Source organism: Cherax quadricarinatus, chromosome 68 (assembly GCF_038502225.1).
Source record: "Cherax quadricarinatus isolate ZL_2023a chromosome 68, ASM3850222v1, whole genome shotgun sequence".
Classification (NCBI taxonomy): Eukaryota; Metazoa; Arthropoda; class Malacostraca; order Decapoda; family Parastacidae; genus Cherax; species Cherax quadricarinatus.
In genome coordinates, this window is record NC_091359.1 from 10,997,550 (window position 1) to 11,010,968 (window position 13,419).

At 39.2% G+C, this 13,419-nt stretch overlaps 1 protein-coding gene across 2 annotated transcripts in view; it reads left to right on the top strand.

The window, feature by feature from the left end:
- Positions 1–470: 470 nt before the first annotated feature.
- LOC138854763 (uncharacterized) overlaps positions 471–13,419 on the top strand; it is a 593,204-nt gene continuing 580,255 nt past the window's right edge. For both annotated transcript variants that reach the window (XM_070099682.1, XM_070099683.1), the window contains exon 1: positions 471–1,207. The gene's annotated coding sequence lies outside the window, so the exon portion shown is untranslated. The remainder of the gene's footprint in view (positions 1,208–13,419) is intronic.

Genomic DNA, 13,419 nt, shown 5'->3' on the forward strand with positions numbered 1-13,419 from the left:
ATATGACTAAGACCCGCGTCAGGAAACACTTGTCCTGTTTCCTGATAAACCTTACCTAACCTATGGAGCTGAGAGATGCATATCTCTGTCTACGTATATTCATCCCACAACTAAATTCCTCAGCCCGTTGTTAGAGGAGACGGAGCGAAGGGGAATAAATGGATATAATTTCAGTAGTTTCCGTAATTTTGATTGGCTCAGAGTGAAGGTAGATGTTGCCATCTTTTTCCTTAGCTACCATCGCCATCATACTTTACAACGTATGTTTACCTTAATAAGCGTATTTCTCTGCGTATATACAGTGGGAGTTTAGCCTAATTCTTATTTAAGGGATTAGAGTATTATTGATGTTAGTGCAAAGGTGAATTACGGTCTTAACAACCCTCGGTAAGTGGATGGACCGGATAGGGTAAGTAGCTGGCCACCAGCCAGCAACACTTGCCGGTGATCTTAGGTTTGTCAACAGTGACGTTCTGAGCGCCTCCCATAGTAGATTTCATCAAATATTGCGCTGTCTCTTGTAGCGATAATCTCCTACATAGCATCGTTCATCCTGTTATCTTATTACATTGCAGACTGTTGAAGCTCGTGTTATTTAGGCACGAGGGAGTCATTGCTTTGACGACAGTCATATTTTTGTAAAGTGTTGACTGCGTTGACACTTAGTTAAAGTAATTGACGGCATGAAGTGCTGCATTAATCATAAGTGTTACATCTGATACAGTGTAGTATATCGCATAGTGTTATATTTGACGTAGTGAAGTGCAACATACCTCTGAGTGTTATTGTTGATATTCTGTAGTGTTTTCCGTATATTTCCCAGTGTTACATTCGACGTAGTGAGGTGCTGTGTTATATATGATAGTGTTGAGTATGTTGTATAGTGTTACATTCGACGTAGTGAGTTTGCTGTGTTATATATGATAGTGTTGAGTATGTTGTATAGTGTTAAATTCGACGTAGTGAAGCACTGCATTAATCTAAGTGTTGCATGTAACACAGTAGTGATCACTATGCCCGTGAAAAACTACAAATGACATGATACTTGTTTTCAATACTTTTTTGTATATAGACAAGTCACGGTGCAAAACTGACCATATGCTTTTGTAAAAGACGTTAATGAAAGACAGGATTTTTACGTTTATACTTGACCACTGGATAGCAACAAGCAAGTTAGTGACGGCTGTGACAGTTACTGCTGCTGACGGTAAGTACTCTTGTTAGTGTGTGTGTGTGTGTGTGTGTGTGTGTGTGTGTGTGTGTGTGTGTGTATGTGTATGTATGTGTATGTGTATGTGTATGTGTATGTGTATGTGTATGTGTGTGTGTGTGTGTGTATGTGTATGTGTATGTGTATGTGTATGTGTATGTGTATGTGTATGTGTGTATGTGTGTATGTGTGTATGTGTGTATGTGTGTATGTGTGTATGTGTGTGTGTGTGTGTGTGTGTGTGTGTGTGTGTGTGTGTGTGTGTGTGTGTGTATGTGTGTGTGTGTGTGTGTATGTGTATGTGTATGTGTGTGTGTGTGTGTGTGTGTATGTGTATGTGTGTGTGTGTGTGTGTGTGTGTTTACATAATTGTACTCACCTAGCTATAGTTGCAGGGGTCGGTTCATAGCTCTTGACCCCGCTTCTTCCCCGTGTGCATGTGTTTTTTTTGTTTGGTTTTGTATATTTTTGTGTTTTTGTGTGATTTTTGTTTTGTGTGTTTGTGTGTATTTTTTTGTATTTTTTTGTATACTCATGTGACTGCAGGAGTTGTTTTGTGTTTGTGTTTGTGTTTTTGTGTGTTTGCGCGTGTGTGTGTTTGTGCTTGTGTTTGTGTGTGTGTTTGTGTATGTTGGTGTTTGTGTGTGTGTGTTTTTGTGTGTTTGTGTGCGTGTGTTTGTGTGTGTTTGTGTGACGCTGCTCCAGGTAACCTCGTGTTGGTAACCTAAAACGAATAGAAAAAATAAAAAAAAAAATGCTGCCTAAAACAGTGAGTGTTTTTTTTTTAATTTGCTTTAGTCACGAGAAACTTCATAAAAAGAAACATTGTGGAATCTTGGACAAAATGTATAATGTTAATGATAAATAGCAAATGATAATAATTTTAATGATAAAAGGCAAATGGTAATAAAAACAGTAAATTTAATTCGTGAAAAGTACATTTAACGATTTCGTTAATTTTACAAAAATATTATATATAAATTTTAATATATGCAAGAAAACTAATCTGACTAATGTATTTTTAGAATTAAATATTCTTTTAATTAATCGGAAGATTAATAATTGAAAATGAGTAATTATAGAGTGTTACCTGTGTTTTATGCATGGGTCCTACCTGGAAATATAAGCACACTGGCAGTATAATGTGATCCTTTATTGACAACGTTTCGCCCACACACTGGGCTTTTTCCAGTCACAAACAGCCCACTGTGTGGGCGAAACGTTGTCAATAAAGGATCACATTATACTGCCTGTGTGTTTATATTTCCATTGTGTCGGTATTTTATACCATTTATTTCCCTGGGTCCTACCTGTCACTGCCTCGAATGGTTAGCCCTATTCACCTAACATCGACCCGAGACACTGCAGTGACAATTAGGAAGATGTCGGGTAAAATAGTGACTTAACTGGTTCATTATAACCGAAGCCGGTGACGTTACAACGTCGAAGAGGCGCTATCGTTAGCTTGAGATGATGAGTGACGTAAGTGACATCGTGAAGTCTTCATTTCTCTTGTCTATTTGGCATACTCGCTAATAGCCCGTAATTATTCACGGTAGGAAGAGTGTCCACAACTCCTGGAGACTGTCAGTGTACGATATGGGAAACACGAATTACATGAACATGGCCTCGAATGTTTTTGCGTTTCAACGCGGCGTGGTCCGGCCGGATACACCCAGCTGCTTTGTCACATCTTCACAGGTCGAGCAGAACTGCAATCTGCTTGTTACAACCTCTACTCTATTTTTATGGGTGGTTATCTGCTGTGCCGAACTTGCACACGAAAATCACTCACTACGAAAGCAAAAGACTTGGCAGACGATGCACCATCCCCCCAATGAAAAGCAGGGGTGTCACTAGCACGTTAAGAGACCATACAATAAGTGTCAGGGGCCCGAGACTGTTCAACTGCCTCCCAGCACACATAAGGGGGATTACCAACAGACCCCTGGCAGTCTTCAAGCTGGCACTGGACAAGCACCTAAAGTCAGTTCCTGATCAGCCGGGCTGTGGCTCGTACGTTGGTTTGCGTGCAGCCAGCAGCAACAGCCTGGTTGATCAGGCGCTGATCCACCAGGAGGCCTGGTCACAGACCGGGCCGCGGGGGCGTTGACCCCCGAAACTCTCTCCAGGTAAACTCCAGGTAATAGGCGTAGGTGCCAGCTATGACGACTCGGTTGAATCAATGAGAGGAGATTACCTGAGTCTGAGGTGCCAGGTGAGAAGAATAATGCCCCAAGCTATATTATCAGTTTAGATGCAGTTTATCTTGAAATTTTAATAACCTGGGGAAACAGAAGTATCCTTAGACAAACACCTGTATGTAAAATTTTACATAGACTCCCGTAAATAGGTCTTGTGACATCTCAGTCTGACAACTGCATCTCAACTTATAAACATTTACACTCTAATTTTGCTTGGTAATAAACATGTGTATCATTTACACTCTAATTTTGCTTGGTAATAAACATGTGTATCATTTACACTCTAATTTTGCTTGGTAATAAACATGTGTATCATTTACACTCTAATTTTGCTTGGTAATAAACATGTGTATCATTTACACTCTAATTTTGCTTGGTAATAAACATGTGTATCATTTACACTCTAATTTTGCTTGGTAATAAACATGTGTATCATTTACACTCTAATTTTGCTTGGTAATAAACATGTGTATCATTTACACTCTAATTTTGCTTGGTAATAAACATGTGTATCATTTACACTCTAATTTTGCTTGGTAATAAACATGTGTATCTGAGCTGTTGTTTTGACGTACATATTCGATCTTCATGTCCAGAAGTTGGAAGTAGAGGTGTTGCAGCCCCCTTGAAAGGGGAGTGCAGCCCCCATTGAGAGGGAGCACAGCCCCCTTATAAGAGGGGTCGCAGTCTCCTTATGAGAGCAGTCATAGCCCCCTTGAGAGGGACGTGCAGCCTCCTTGAGAAGGGCACAGCCCCTTTACGAAAAGGGTTGCCACTCCCGTATGCTGGTTACATTCGCTTGGAGATAATATCTCTATTATATGTAATGAGGGGGTTATGAATAATGAGGGGTTACAGTTAATGGTTACAGCTAAATTGTGTAAAAAAAATAAAACTTGGCTGTAGTTGTTATTCCGTGTATCAAGCACAATGTTTAAAGGCAATAAAGTTGCCAACAAGACGATAACATTTGTACGGTATATTTAGGCTAGTCTGAGAGCGGGTCGCCGGGGCGCTGACCTGCGGAAGTGTGGTCTGGTAAAATTCAATTAATTCTACCGTGTGATGCCACGTACGTTGTTTACGTATTGTCAATGGTTTGCGTCAGGTCGCGTTGAGCGTGATGTGGCCGTGTGATGCGACCGTGTTTTGAACGAGTGACGTGATTGTGGGGTGTGAACATGTTGGGAACGTGTGACGTGACTGTGTTTCAAATGACTGACATGATTGTGGATTTCAAACGTGGTCAGCTTTATAGACCATTCCTGGATTTGGTTCCCGAATGATAACCTGAAAAAGCCTCTGCTGATCGGCTTCAAACTTCAACATTGGTGTATCACAGAAGAAAGCTGGAAGTGTTACTGGAGTGTGCAATTTTATTTTTTAAAATAGAGTATTATTTAATCTTACTTGAAATTCTTCGATCTTTAATGGCTGATGCATCGTAGACATTTGCTCCGTAGATACAAATCTACCAATATCACAATAAGGTTAAATGTGAAATGGTTGGATTCAAATTATAAAAATCCATGAATGCATCTAATGATCGGCTTTACACCTAAATGTTGGTGTATCTTCGAGAAAATATTTTAGATTAATAATAATGATAATACAATACAGGGCGTTTCAAAAGATGGACCCAATTTTAGTATATTCTGCTTTGAAATTGGGTCCGTCAATTTAAAACACCCTGGGCCTCCCACGGGACACAGGGGGGCCAAGGTGTCCACTCTCTTGAGAGGCGTTAATTAATATTGCCAGCTGTTGTGTGTCTCAGCGTCATCAAACCCAGCTGGTTTTTGTTTACAATCGATAGCTGGCCATCCCGGGGGGTCCTAGCTGGCCTTCAAGGGAGTCGTTACCACCCTGGTAATGTTAAAAAATTTCAATATGACGTGTGGAAAATCGAGAGAGTTTTTAAAGAAATATTCTTGATATATTACTGTTAATCTGGATCTATTAACACTAATTGCATAAAAAACTAATGATAGCAGCAAGTCAGTGCTGATGATATTACTATTAATATTAAAAAGCATTACTACTACTAATAATAGTAAATTGCAATACAAATATTCTTTGTAACAATGTTCATTATTTTAAAGATTCATATAAGGCATATAAAATTGACAAGGCCTCAGGATATATACACCGTGCGGGATACGACTCGTGTGTATATACACTGAGAGGTTACTTTAATACTTAATTTAGGGATTAAAGTATTCTTGACTGGTGGTAAACAGGAGACATGAAGCCTCAACGACCCTCGTGCAGCCGATAAGTTTCAGGTCACAATAACCAACCAGCTATAAGACTTTCAGATGTTATTGCCTTGTTTTTTTAGTCAGAAAATAAGAATAATGCTCATTGGTAATGCGTTCGTGGCTTGTAAGTTAGTTGTATCTCTTCCTATAATTCTGTGCGTGCATGTGTGTGTGTATATATATATATATATATATATATATATATATATATATATATATATATATATATATATATATATATATATATATATATATATATATATATATATTTATATATATCCATCCATTAATTATTTCTTCCGTATTTGATAGTATTTTTCTCCAGAATGATGTTAATTCTGGCGAAACTCGAGCAGACATTGTAAGTCTGTAAACTCCAAAGTTTACAGTTTAAAGGTTGAGTTAACTCTAACGTAGCCTCGTGTTTAAAGTAATATAGTTTAGCCACGCAATTTAGTTTGAAAATCCTAATGAACCAACATGTTTATTTTCAGTAAAATGACTTAACCGAGCATTTTAGTCTGTTTATTTTTAAGTACCGTAAAAATCCCGCCGGATGGGCGAATTTTTTTTTTCACTAGTTGCAGTGGATCCAGCAATACAATATGTTGAGCCAAAGGCTTCTTAGTGAAATATACATTTTGAAGTTTAAATTTGAAAAATAAAAATTACAGACCGGGGGGGAGGGGGGGAGACCTTTAGTCATACCCCCTCCAAGGTAGAAAAAGTTGTGAAAATTGTGTAAAAACTGGTTTCAGAAAAAAAAAATGTTATTTGGATATCATTTCGTTCTTTGTAGAGCTTTATTACGTCACTACTTAACGAAACAATTTACAGGGAAACGTCGCACCAAATAAAATTTATATCTAACGATGACTTACGTTAAAATATAACCATTGTGTAGAGCAGTAGCCCCCAGCCTTTCAGTATGAAATGGCCAATTTGAAAAGCCAAATTTAAAGTTGAGCCGCAATTGCCATTTATGCGCACCAGAAGTGAGAAATGGTTGTTAGAGGGGGCTAAAAGGTTTTAGTGTAAAATGGCTTGAAATATTTGTAGTTGTTAACACTGTGTAATGTGGAAAATACATGAAAATGAGGGGCCATATCCATTTCCTGGAAGGCCCACATGCGTCCCTCGGGCTGCAGATTGGGGACCCCCTGTGTTGGGTTGTCTAGTATTCGGTACAACCCAATCAAACATGCATCTGCTTTTATTTTCTCTTCCTGGGAAGCCTGGCTTCCGGAGTAGCGTGTCTGTCTCTTTCAGCAGACGGAGGATCGAGCCTCCAGCACTCACCACAGTGAAAGATTCACACGTGGAACATTCTCTCGTGGAGGCAGTGGGTAAAGGAAGGTTTTGAGTGCTAGAGGCTTCTGCATCCAGCAGGCTTGGGCAGGCCTACAGTAACACTATCTTGATATATCACGCCTATAATAACACAATAATAAACAATGCCTGCAATAACATCATCTTCATATACGACGTCTACAATAACACACATACGACGTCTGCTAATAACACATTCATATACGACGCCTACAATAACACATTCATATACGACGCCTACAATAACACATTCATATACGACGCCTACAATAACACATTCATATACGACGCCTACAATAACACATTCATATACGGCGCCTACAAGAACACCTTCATATACGGCACCTACAATAACACAGTATTAATAAACGACGCCTACAATAACACAATATTCATATACAACGCCTACAATAACACAAACATCCTATAAGACGCATTTTAGATCGAAATGGAAGTAATTTTTTTTACGACTTAACGTTCTGCTAGTGTTTGTGAACACAGTAACGTTTATGGAGGGATTCGTAGAAAACCGGTTAGCCGGACATGAGACCTGGAGGTGGGAAGCACAGTGTCTACACACCGAAAAAAAAAATGGGGAGCCAGCAGTCCACAGGTTGATTTGAAATGCGATGTATGCATAGTACTGGCAAGACGGGTATTGAACGAATGATGGTGAATGTTTTTATTTTTCTGGGTCACCAAAATAATAATAGAATTATAAACTAATAAAAATATAATAAAATAATTGATTTGAAAGACATATGTGCAACAGTTGTGCATCTTTGTTATTGCAACGTTGCACATATGTCTTGGTATAAACCTCGGTACAGATACTGACAAATTGGTTTAGAAAGACACGGAGCGAACACTAGGACACAGAAAACGTTTCGGTTCTGGGACGCGTGTTATAACCACATGTATCTTGCTAAACAACTTGTCGGTATTTTAAACCGTTTTCAAAATTAATAATTTGTAATCCTTCTGTTAGTCTCTGTTTGTATTCCATCAACAGTGATTGTGACCAAATTGAAGGTCTCTTACTCCTAAGGAATTGAAACTAACTTTTCCCCCTCGGATTAAAACTGATTACCTTTCATTTCCCAGAGGCTTAAGGCCCCTTGGAGGTTCAAATCTTTCCCATGAATATAATTCTCTGGTCTGTCTCTTCCTGTCTCTCCCTGTCTCTGTCTCTGTCTGTCTCTGTCTGTCTCTGTCTGTCTGTCTCTGTCTCTGTCTGTCTCTGTCTGTCTCTGTCTCTGTCTCTGTCTCTCTCTGTCTCTGTCTCTGTCTGTCTCTGTCTGTCTGTCTGTCTGTCTGTCTGTCTCTCTCTCTCTCTCTCTCTCTCTCTCTCTCTCTCTCTCTCTCTCTCTCTCCCCCGTTGTTCGTTCCTCTCTCTCTTTGATCCCCTTGCCTTCCTCGGATCAAACCTGATTACCTACCAATCCCCAGAAGCAACACAGCCACGTTAAGACTGACGTGTCAGACGGGCAAGAACGAAATATTTCTCGCCTAAAATTGCAGCAAAAATTGCAGATTACGATTATAAATATTTGTCTCCATCACAAAGGTAAAGTTACCAGTCCTAACCTTATTCTTAAGTATACCATCACATAGGAGGCGCTGTACGAATCCTTCTCATGGCTTCCTCCTTGAAGATAACCATGATGTTATAGTACCATTGTAGTACCCACCACACATTACGAGGCTCTGTCATCTTAAAACTGATACCGAGTTGCCAGGGCGAGACATAAACATTAAGACTCCTTGCTATAAAGGCGAGAGTCAGTGTTGCCACCGAAGAATGAGATCGCGTTTAGCCGCAATTCGTAGGTCAGCAATGACGGCATTTTCAGAGATAAAAGAATTTATGAAGACCGCAAAGTGAGTTAACCTTGCGACTCCAGGGAAATTTGGTGGGAGTCGTGCGTTGGGTACACTGGTAGACACACACACACACACACACACACACACACACACACACACACACACACACACACACACACACACACACACACACACACCAAAAATCCACAGGGATGTCAGTGAATATTTCCTCAGTTTCAGAGCAGACAGGAATTGGAATCCCCTAGACCAGGGAAAGGTGGAAGCAAACTCTGTACAAAGTTATAAGAATAGGCACGATACCTTGGGCCAAGAATTGAGAAGGTGAGACTCTGCCCACGTATTGTGGAATAGGTGAGCAGCTTGGAAAACCTTGTGACAGGTGTGTGAGTAGGTTCGTGAAGGGGAGACAAATGAGGCAGATGTTAGAACAGGTGTATGTGATACATGGCTTATGTGATACACTGCTTGTATGATCCATGGTTTGTGTGATGCTTTGAATAATACATACCTCAGATGATTCATGTTTGACCGCGCTTCTATCCTTCATTTTAATGGCACCTATAAATTAAGTTTATATTACATTAATTTTTAAAAGGGTGGGCTGCTAAGCCAGTGGAAGGCCTCGGTCAGATGATCAAAACCTTGACGCTGGTGAGGGGCTCTTGATCAAGGGAATTGGATCTGTGCTCCAGTTCCCTGAATTGAGCCTGAATACCTTCCACCCCCCCCCCTCCCTACAGGCGCTGTATAATCCCATGATTATAATTGTCCTGTTTCCTGGTAAACTTAACCTAACCTAATTTGTTTTACGCTTCCCGCAACAAACTTCTCTTCTTTGTATACAAAACACAAATGTGCATTTAATGGCATTCACCGAGAAGACTTATCATCCACCAGGGACTTTTATCAATCCATAAACTGTATTTTGTGTCTTCACACAGTAGTTTTTTTTTTTCTCCCTCTGATATTTATTCAAACTCTTCCTCATCGCTGACTTCCTATCTGAAAATATTTTTTTTAACCAACTGCCTCGACTCTCTCAATTTTCAGTTCCAACCTTTCCAATTAAGCGTATTCTTGATCATAAACTTATTCCCAGCGATGTCAGTAGCAGTTTTCTCCCTCCCTGTCCGGCCTCGTTAAATGTCTCTCTTCATGTCGCACAGTTTTTTTTTTTTTTGTATATAAAAATTTGTAGGATGCAAAATTCGAATCCTGGGACTGGTGATAAGACTTGAATTACAATAAAATTATGTATATTAAGACTATGCTTATTAGACAAAATAGTGTGATTGAAAAGTGTCAGATGCAGTTCGATGTGGAAAAGTACAAAATCCGAGTCATTGGGAAAGAAAATAACTCTCATAGTTATAAACTAGGTAATGTAGAATGCAGAATGGAAAAGGACAGGGCAATACCTTGATTATGAGGGACTCGATCCAAGGAATTGCACCTGTACACGCAGTCTTGGATCGCACATGAAATCCTTATTCTCCAGGTGCTGTGTTACCTTTGCACACACACACACACACACACACACACACACACACACACACACACACACACACACACACACACACACACACACACACACATTATATATATATATATATATATATATATATATATATATATATATATATATATATATATATATATATATATATATTATGCAAAACAACCACTGTGAAAGAGTAGTGAAATTCCAAGCGCTTTCGTGACTACTCACATTGTCAAGGAACTATCAAGTCATTGTGTTCCTTGACAATGTGAGTAGTCACGAAAGCGCTTGGAATTTCACTACTCTTTCACAGTGGTTGTTTTGCATATTTTAAAATCACCTGTTTACTGTGATCTTATTGCATATAAATATATATATATTTATATATATATATATATATATATATATATATATATATATATATATATATATATATATATATATATATATATATATATATACTGCATTTAACGTGGAACGTCTTAATACATGAGAGTACACGGGGAGGGCAGATGACAGGAGGCCTTAAACTCTTCATCGAAGCAGATCGCTAAGGACGTAATTTCTATTTACATAGTTGAGATGATAGGAGAGAACGGGAGGACAGTATGGTAAAAGTTGTCTCCCCGTTAATCAGGCTGGAAACTCATGACAAAGAAATACAGACACACATGCACAGACAGGCCAACAGATGGACACAAACACAATGACTTGACGTAAAGCATGCCAGTGTAAACAAGACCAAGAAATCCGTCATCGATAGCGAGTTCCTGAGGGAGTAGACGAGATCTCGTATTTACATAGTGGCGGAGACGCAAGCATTTACCAGTGCGAGGAGCATACCTCCGTAAGATGTCTCTGGAAGCTTGGCGAGAGGCAGTTTATTTTTTCTCTGCGTTTAAACTTTTTTGTACATGTTAAAGCTTTTTACTGCGTAACGTGCTAAAACTTCTTCCTCCGTACGTGCCTAAAACGTCTTCCTTCGTACGTTTTACAGCTTCCTCCCGTGTAAGCGCTGCAGGTTTGCCCTCTGTACGTATCTAAACGTTTTCCCAGACCTGTACGTGTTTTAGCTTCTGTCTACCTGTTCGTTTTTTAGCTTCCATTTGTGAGGAAGTATACCAGCTTCCACCTTGATCTAAATATGTAAGAGGTATCCCAACTGGCTCGACTGGTTGGTCACTGAGGGTTTAAAACCTGTAGACAACACTGTCATGAAACCTGCACATTACAAAACTACTCTGAAGCGTCGAAACGTGTGATAAAAATCTCGTTTTAGCACGTTTTTCCATGTACATTTTAACATTTTTCAGGATTTTTAAAGTCTAAGTGACTTTAAAATCTACACGACCTTTCCACCACCAGACAAGAATATATACTCTGAGAGAAATATACCCCCTCAGGGTATATATCCTGCGTAAACAGTAGTCAACAGATATACTGATACCAGTTACGACGAGATTAAGACACATGTGCAACATCTGGGTATCTTTATTGTAGACGTTTCGCCATCCAGTGGCTTTATCAATACAAATTCTAGGACATAACTTGAAGACAGTAGAACTATGTACAGAAGATGAGGTAATCAGTCCCTCAACCTAGGAGTAGGTGCGAAGAGCACCATAGTCGTGGAGATTCTCCACAACTATGGTGCTCTTCGCACCTACTCCTAGGTTGAGGGACTGATTACCTCATCTTCTGTACATAGTTCTACTGTCTTCAAGTTATGTCCTAGAATTTGTATTGATAAAGCCACTGGATGGCGAAACGTCTACAATAAAGATACCCAGATGTTGCAAATGTGTCTTAATCTCATCTTGTCGGTATTATATACCATTCGTACACAACCAGTTACGACGTCTGAACGGAAAATGGATAAGCAGGATAGTCCAGTTATGCGTTTTCTTTATCCTTATAAATGCAAACTTGAAAAATCGTAACATTATCCAATTTTTTTGGGTTGAAACCCCATTACCTCCCATTTTCCCATTGATATAATAATAATTAATAATAATGATTAATAATAATGATTAATAATGGCATAAGCCGACAAGCGGTAATTTCAAAGATACTTTTATTACGAAGAAAGCTTTATTAAACAAAATATAATTGTGAAATAAAGTGTTATTATATTTTCACTGTTTTAAATGACGTTGAAATTGTTATTGCTTATTTTTTTTTTTTCAAAGTATAAAAAAAAAATAATTGCAACAGTGAACTAGAGTCAGCCAGGATTTTTTTTTTTTTTTTCCAAAGGGCTTTCTCGGAAGAATATGTAAAGTCGAAGTTTGGAAATGTTCCAGTCGAGATCTTCAAGAAGGGAAGGGGGGGGATGGGGGTTGCCTTGATCAACACGCAACGTGTTGATTTATTCTCTCTCTCTCTCTCTCTCTCTCTCTCTCTCTCTCTCTCTCTCTCTCTCTCTCTCTCTCTCTCTCTCTCTCTCTCTCTCTCTCTCTCTCTCTCCCCCCGCGGATCACACTTGCGCTTCCATGACTCGTATCGGCTGCTCAGTTTGTCCGTGATTATATAAATTCACTGTGGAACGAGAATGCCTTTAATACACGAGGACTTATTCCATCAAGCCATCCAGAAAATAGTGAGGAAAATGGACACAGATACACAAATAACCCGCACATAAAAGAGAGAAGCTTACGACGACGTTTCGGTCCGACTTGGACCATTGACAAAGTCACACTAACAGAGGTGGTGCAGGACGGCTATATATAGGCAGGAAGAGGTGGTAGTAGTAGTAGTAGTAGTAGTACAAGAATTGTATATAATACCGACAGGACACAGATGCAACTGTGACATTGTGGCAACGTTTCGCTCTACAGGAGCTTTATCAAGCCCTTACGGCTCGACAAATCTGGAGAGCGAAACGTTGCCACAGTAAAATGTCACATTAGTTGTTCTTGCATAACATATTGTCGGTAATTCTACCAACATTAATACGACATAAATTGCATTTGCGTTCACTTAAGTAACATTTCATCGATAATTTTAGCATTATTACCAAAATAAATAAAATTCCTTTGTATTGTTTACACAGAACAGAAAGGCACAATA